Here is an 8651-nt window from a genome sequence, read left to right on the forward strand (position 1 = left end):
AAAATTTTTTTGAATGTGTATTGCATAGCGTACTAAATTTTTTCACTTTTTTATATGGCACGATGCGGTGCATGATGGGATATAGCAGTGCATAAAGTGTGCATGGATGCACACTTCGGTTATGGCTGAGCTCCATGGAAACGCTGGAAACGCGAGGCACATTTGTCAGGTGCATTCGTCGGCTGCATTGAAACGGGACAGGCCTTGTCACGCCGGAAGTTACGTAAGTGCCCTTCGATACACACTTCGAATGGTGCATTTAAGGGCATTTTGGAAAATTTGACAAATGCACACTTCTAAGCACCGTTTGAAGTACCATTCGAAGTACATGGCCGACGAAGGGTAGCCGACGAAGGGTAGTCGCCATCGTGCAAAAATGGGACAGGCCTACACCACGGAGCGTACTTCAACCACTGTCTGTGCGCTTATGTTGTGTACGTTATTTTTAATTATTTATTATTTAATAGAAGAAGAGTCAAGGTGTCGTCGTTGCAGATTTTGCACATTTTCGGCCACATTCTTCGGGTGCATGAAATGGGACAGGCCTTGTCAAGCTAGAAGGTACGTAAGTGACATTCAATGCACCTGACAAAGTGTGCATTTGGCGATTTGCGACATAGCCTATACCCACACCAACCTTTAGTCTTGGTCATTAGTTTGCTTTTAGTTTTTGTTTTCATTATCACACAAATAGCATATTTGATTTAATTATGTATTTTAAGGACGGCTGGGTGAAATGGCCAAAAAAATCAAATCTACATTTTTGACACACACTGCTCACAGGTCAGAGCAGTCATTCTCATTCTTATCATATCCTATTATTAGATTCAATTACATTTGTATAGATATGTTATCTAACTTTAATAGTTTAAATTAGAATGAGGTTTTTACAATGTCACTTGCTTAATTACACAGTAACCCTTCTTTGCAAGTAAGAAAGTCAGTAGTAATCCTGTTTTATAATAACCTTTGATTTCACGATTTAGCTAATTTTCAAAATCTCGATTATTAAAAACATGAATGAATCAAATAAATTTGATTAATTACCTAGTCCTACTTACAAGTGTGTCTACTAAAAAAATGTATAAATTATTGGTTCGCTTTTGTATGGTCCCAAAGTGTTTCCACTGTCTTAAGTGAACTGTACAGGCCTGTTTGTGATGAATACATTTTGCAATAGCAAAAGACGAAGTTAAAATCTGTTAACTGGACAAACCGTTGTATGAGTAAAGATATTTCGCTGCTCATCCATTCTGGTCAGATTGCTAGTGCCCACTGCCTTATATCTATCTGAAGGGAGGAGCTAACTACACTGAAACTGTAAACATCTATCGTCTCCAGTTTCAGCTGGAACTACCCTATTCAGCCCTTAACGACCCTGCTATTGTTCTCATTGTTTTGGGTCTGAGCTTGGAGTTATAGATGGGGGAGAGGTTATGTCTCAGGCCCCCATTCCTGTTTAAGGAAGGATTCTCTTTCCTAACAAAAATAGCTTTTTTAACTTCCCTCTCAAACCATTTCTCTTCTCTGGCTAAGATCTGAACTGAATAGCAGGGTCATTAAGGGTTGAATAGGGTAGTTCCAGCTGAATCTGGAGACAATAGATGTTTACAGTTTCAGTGTAGTTAGCCCCTCCCCTCAGATAAATGACCAGAACGGAAGAGCATCGAAACGTCTTCGCTCTTACAATGGTTTGTCCAGTTGACAGATTTTAACTTCGTCTTTTGCTGTGGATCAGACCTGGACGACTGAGGGTTTACACAGTTACATTTTATAATAGTTTTTTCAAAAGTGAAAAGTACTTTTGTGAACTTTACATCAACTGTACAACAATTTGTGAGACCTCCAGAAGATTTTAATGTTCTGATATTATCATCTGCAAATGTTGGTTATCAGCTACAACAGCAATAATGTGTGAAAATATTCGTCCTTTTTCTAAATAAAAACAAAACACATTTAACACTTTTATATTCATTTCGTGAACTTAAACAAGACAAACATTGAATAAGTGTCATTTAGTGCAAAGAGTGCCAAATTAAACACCAAGCATAGCATGACAATTAGAAATTATTAGATTTCTGTTTCATTAAATGCTATTAATAAAACAGGCATTTTTACAGACAAAACTATTTCCACAAGACAGGATATGAAATCGAGACATAATTTATAGTGTATGTGCACTCCAGTTCACAATTTTGTCCTTACATTTTTATTTATGTGATGTAAACACACTCTCCTCATATGTGCACAATCTTGTGCTATTATTACCTCTTGAGATATTGTGGTACAAGATTATATCCCATCCTTATTATTTTTCCTTTTTGAACTCTATTTGTAGGACAGTGTAATACGGTGACGGAGTTAATTGTACTTTTATGTCACATATTGTTCAACATGTAGACTTATGCCTGACGTACAAGCAGCGCCTTTGCTTCAACTCAAGTTTGTTTACTTTATGTTAAGTATTAAGAACATAAATGAAATTTGTTCTCCTCAATCTTGCTGCACCTCACTTTTTTTTTTAACAGATCCTCAGGGGAGAGCGCGAACGCAGTCCCCCACTACCAGAAATTATGCAGTCGAGATTCCCACATTTGGGGAATTCGCAGGGGTCAGCACAACCGGAGTGCAATGGTTAAGCCTCGCCCTGGGTGAACCACCTTCATGATCATGGTATCTCCCCTGCCAGGTAAGTATGAGTTGCTCAGGCGCCGGCACATAGCGTGGTGCAAAGACATGCTGCCCTCAGTCAGAGTGGGGCACATGTCCTCCACTTTGTCCTACACACTACACTGACACTAAAGGACAATACAACCACTGCTCTGTGAGACACAAGCGCCTTCAATGTGGACATTATTTAGAAATTATTCAAAAATGTTAGCAGCACAGCATTACCCATGATGCTTTGCTAGCCCGTGTGGCGTTGCTAAGGCGTGAGTTGTCCATCTGTTAAGTGTTTAAAAGTCACAGCTGCATTTGTTTCTACATGAGAACAGACAATCCAAGCGTTCATAGAGATGAGTGAAAAGAGATACTTCAGAACAAGCCTGAGGACCACAAATATTACTATATTCATTCTGTCAGAGCAGACAAAGACAGGAAGTCCCTCCCCCAAATCTGTCCCACTAGAAACACACAAGGAAGACACTTCCCAATTCTTAGCTGCTAAAAGAAGAGTTTATAAAAGATACTGCATGCTTTAAAATGTTTTAACAATAAAGTAAAAATGCATGTTCATAAATACATTTTAAAAAGCCCCAGAGTTTTTAATTAGGCTTGTTTTAATCTGGTGCCCACTTGTGGGTAAACAACTACACTGGTGTAGTTGTTTACCTTTATCTCACACAATTAAGAAAAGCTTTATATTGACAACATGAAATTATTTGAAAATTTTGTGTCTATACTTTGACAATACCAGATTTTGTGGATTATTTAATGTTTTGACCTTCAAATTATAAATCAGATGTTACGTTGTAACATCTGAGAAGAATAGAATGAAATTTAAACTGAGTAATTTTCAGAGTCAGATACAATAGAGATTTTTCTATTTGAGAGTTCACGAGGGTCAGTCATGTAGTTCAGAAGGTCACATATGTCAAATTGTGCCTGGAGGATGCATGTCACTTGTCATTATATCTATGACCGTACGCAGTCAACTCAGGCCGATCTCAATTCGCCAAATGCAACGTTTGAAGTACTCTTCGAAGTACCCATCAACATACCGGTTGAAGTACCCCAGCCAAAAATGTGTACTCCTCAGTGTAGCCATCATCTTGCCGCAATGGAACAAGCCTACACCACAGAGCGTACTTCAGCTGCTGTCTGTGCGCTTATGTTACGTACGTTATTGTTAATTATTTATAATTGAAGAAGAAGCAAGGTGTCGTTGTTGCAGCCATTTATTTCTGTTTAGATTGAATGAAGTAAGGAATTAATCTTTCCCTTTCAATATCAATTTGGAAATATAAGGGTATAGATGATATTTTCCCAATTGTAGCTACTACATAACTTTAACAAAATATGCCTTCTTAACACGCAATAACAGAGACTGAGGCAACCGAGATCATTTTTACATTCATAGTCTATAAACCAGAGATTAGTTGTACATAAAGTGGGATATTGCACTTTTGAACGAACGATTTGGTATTTGGGTCAGGTTTAATTTGATCTGTGGCTAAACCACTTTAATACCAGTAGAGGGCGTTGTTTACCTTCTATGCTGTGTGCCAGTTCTTTTTTTTTTTTTTTTTTCCATTTTTCATTACTGTTAGTTATTTTCTACCAGTCCAGCACTACATCAAACTGGTATCTTGATTTACTAACACTAAGGTAAATGTTGTGCAGAGTATAGGCCTTATGAAGACACCATGCGGTTTAGAAGAAGGACCCTCCTCACACCCACACCCACCCACACACACACTGGGGGACCACATGTCAGGGCTCTCTTCCTATCCTTTCCAGAGAGTCTGTTGCTTCCACCTGTGTGGAACTCATTAAACCCTTCTGACTTTATGTTTCAGACTCTTGGTCCTCTTTGATGCTTACACCAGAAACAAACATTCTTACATTATTCTTATTATTGCAATAATAATTTCTAATGATAATAATGTATTCTTCTTCTTATTGCCTAGGAATAACGGCACATTCCTTTATTCAGTGTAACTTCTTTTGTTTCCCCAAATCAGCCCAGAAGAACGTACTGCAAAATAAACCTGAGTTGTAAGTGCTGCACAGGATTTTTAATCATCAAACACATGGCCCGTACATATGTTGATTCAGATTTAACAGTTTTATGTAGCAACAATTTCATGTCACATTGTTGTACGTGATGTAAACTAGCACAATCATTTGAATATGTAATGCGTAGCGTACTCGATTTTCTTCTCTTTTTTGCCTAGGCGCGGCGCATGATGGGATATAGCAGTGCAAAGTGTGCATGGATGCACGCTTTGGTTACGGCTGAGGTAAATGGAAATGCTGGAAACGCTGGGCACATTTGTCGGGCGCATTCGTCGGGTGCAGGAGGAGTGAAAGGTCCTGCTTTCAGCAGGCTCTGATAGCAAACTTACATTTTTGCCAAGTTGTCAACCCACTGCACCCATACCACTCCCATATTGCAATAGTTCTATTTTTATTTGCAACACTTACTTGTGTTTTTGTGTAACTTATTTTTTCCTCTTGAAAACTGCCTTCTAGCTTAGCATGGACCACGATTACGACCTCACGGCTCTCCGTGAAGCTTGTGATGAAGATGTTATTGAGGAGATTCAAGTGGACAAGACTACGTCCAATGAAGACACTTTATCCAAGGTTGTTAAAGTCAACTGAGACCACACACCCATTAAGAATAAAAGATCCAAAAGGAGCAAGGTACAAGACGACAATCCCGCAAAGGAAGGCATGGTCAACGCCATGCTCCGGGTGGTACAGGTGCTGACTCAGAAAACGACCAAACCCAGCGTTTTATAAATTTTGAAAAGAGGATTGAAGAAAAAAACAGCTGCTATCGAGAAGAACAAAAAGGAACTTATGGGGCGTCAGCCTGAGGTCAAGCTACTTAAAAGAGAATTACAACCCTGCGGAGTGCTTGTGATAAACATTCACGCTACAAGAGGAGATGGAATCTGCGTTTGACTGGTTTACCAGATAAGGATGACGAAAATGTGCAGAGACAGTGCTAGGGATCCTGACGGTCCTCTGTGGATCAGCTGCATGACACTGTAGACACCGTGCATCGGCTTGGAAGGAAGGAGACGGTCGCCACCTCTAAGCTCCCAGAGCTGTCGTCATTCAGCTTGGAATGCGAACTGTGCGGGACAAAGTCTGGAAGAAATCAAAGGATGCCAAGGTTTGCAAGAATCTTCAGATCAGCTTCAAGGAGGATTTTTCCAAAGAGGACCACGCTGCACGTGCTACGCTGTGGATGCTGGTTCAAGAAGCTCGGAGTAGAGGGAAGTGCACGTACCTGAAGGAGGGCTACGTGCTGATCAACAACAAGAGTGGACCCTGATTAACTTTTATTAATCGCAATTTTATTACAAACGTATGTTCTCACCTATATAGGCTTTTGCATTATATCACAAAGTTAGTGGCTACTATGGTTACTCATTCTTGCGCATCCTTCCAGTTATATTTGCGTATTTGAATGTTTTGACTTAGTGATTATGTTATGCTTATTATGGTTAAATGCCAGGGGACTGAAAAACAACACAAAACGTAAGGCAATTTTTCTTTTTTGTAAAGAGCTGTCATGATCCGCACTATCCGCTCCTGGTTTTCCTCCCGTCCTGCTCCTGCCCTCCCACTCCCACTTATTTCAGTCACGGGACGTCTCATTCAGCTGGGGCCATGATTTTATTTTATAGGTTTCAAGGTTCAGTATTGGATCATAAAAGTGACACAGATGGACATTGGCTAATGGTTGTGGTAGAAATGGATACGGTTACATTTATCTTATTATTTGTTTATGGTTATAATAACAAAGCTCTCAACAAGACATTTTATGCAGATCTATGCAGGACGATTAATTGGTAATTAATTTGGTGGGAACTTTAATTTGGTCCCAGACAATGCACCTTCCCTCTAGAGGGCAGTATAACTCCTTTGATGACACTTTCACTGCTCTGATTTCTAACACAAATCTATTTGACTGCTGGAGATTAAGAAACCATGGTAAAAGGCAATACACCTGGTTTAATGCAGCCAACAACGGTCAATGCTCTAGGCTGAACTACTGGCTCATTACTTACAATTGGGTTAATAATATAATATCACAATGTCAAATCTCTGCCTCTCCTCTCACAGACCACTGTGTAGTGACCCTTACTCTTACTCTAAATAATGACGTATCTCCACCAACCTTAGTTTGGAAATTTAACAGTAATCTTTTGCTAAACAAAAAACTTTTGTATGGAAATTAAGAATCTTGTCACTAAAATAACTTCTCTAGACTCCACACCTCTAAACAAGTGGGAGTGGTTCAAATTGAAAGTTACAGAAAAAGCGATTGCAATTGGGAAGCTCTCTGTGCAACAAAAAAGAGCCCAACAAAATGAGATTGTTACAACTATTAATAACTTATGTTCCAAAGTAGCGTTATCCAACAAAGAAAGAGTCCAATTAGATGCCCTTAAAAGCCAACTAGACAGTCTTTTCAAGGAAAAAGCTTGGGGCGCCTTTGTTCATTCTCGAGCTCGATGGATTGAGGAGGGTGAGAAGAATTCTTCATATTTTTAGTCTTGAGAAACATAGACAATCTAAAAAGAAAATTTCCAAATTATACATTAATGGTGTAATAACTGATTACCTAAATTAAATTAACAGGGCAATACACATTTTTTATAGTAAATTATATAGTTCTAACTACTCAGAAGCAAACTGTAAGTGTAACGGCTGCTGGATCCTCCATCAGTCCGTACAAAAAAAAGGAAAAGGACACAGGGTGGAGTGGTTCTGTTTTTCTTCTTTATTCTCTCTTTCCGTCTTCCCCAACATGTGTCTCCCAACATGTGTCTCTCTAGCGGAAATCAAGCTAACCGAAAATCCCCCAGGAACAAAGCGCCATCCGGCTTTTCCAAAATAAAACACCAAAATAATAAAATTCACATATAACTTTGAAAAAAAACATTGTACAAACAAGAAATATTAAATGCATTTTTAACTCCGTTACATAAGTCCTTTTTTGAATCACTTAATTTTTTTGTCAAAAAAATTAATGATGATTTTAAAAGTAACATGGACGATGATCTAACTATAGAAGAGTTGGATAAAGCAATTCATCAAATGGATAAAAGGAAGTCACCTGGTTTAGATGGTTTAACTGTTGAATTGTATATATATTTTTAGAATGAAATCCGCCAACTGTTATTTGAAGCCCTTGGTGAAATTATTGCAAACCATAAACCATAATCTCTCTCCCACCATGAAGCATGGTCTCATTACCCTGATTCCTAAAGCCAACGAAGATCCTCTTTCTATTGAAAACTGGTGACCCATAACCAATGTTCCCTCTAATTTTTCACGAGTCTGAGCAAACACACAAACTCCCTGAGTGGTCCTATGGACCACTGTGAGCAACATCAGACGTGCACACTGTGGTCATGCTGCATCGCATCCATCCAAGTTAAATGGTTTATTAAAATAATCAAATTACTGCATTTACATTTCTGTTATAAGACTTTTAATTAAGTGCTTCAGCCCACTTATACAATGAAAATGACAAAAATCTTCATCATGACCTGTGCAGTATGTTAATGCTATTGGAAGTATAAATATTTTATTTTAACTATGGCAAAACATGAGCTTCCAACCAAACCAAGCCAACTGTAAACTCCAATGCTGAAAACACACTTAACATTTTTATGATAAAGCTCTGACTTGTATTTTGAGTATAAGCCATTGTGTGAAGCTTTGTGCACTGAGTGAGATTGTCCTACTGTGGTCTGGGAGACAGTCTGTTAACTCTTTTTCAGTATATGACACGATCATTTGATTTTTACAACTCATAAACTAGTGACAGTATTCAATGACCAATACACACTGAGAGGAATCTGTATTTGCACAGCTGCTCTACTACTACAGTTACATATCATATCAAAACACAATATATAATGTGTATTTGTACATAAAATATATTCAAAACAAGTGGTATG

At 38.5% G+C, this 8651-nt stretch overlaps 1 non-coding gene across 1 annotated transcript; it reads right to left on the reverse strand.

Moving 5' to 3' along the window:
- Positions 1-2533: 2533 nt before the first annotated feature.
- On the reverse strand, positions 2534-2697 carry LOC117386733 (U1 spliceosomal RNA). The gene has a single exon (XR_004542709.1). It is a non-coding gene; the product is annotated as a U1 spliceosomal RNA (small nuclear RNA).
- Between the last annotated feature and the right edge of the window lie 5954 nt (positions 2698-8651).

Source organism: Periophthalmus magnuspinnatus, chromosome 18 (genome assembly GCF_009829125.3).
Source record: "Periophthalmus magnuspinnatus isolate fPerMag1 chromosome 18, fPerMag1.2.pri, whole genome shotgun sequence".
NCBI classification, from domain to species: domain Eukaryota; kingdom Metazoa; phylum Chordata; class Actinopteri; order Gobiiformes; family Gobiidae; genus Periophthalmus; species Periophthalmus magnuspinnatus.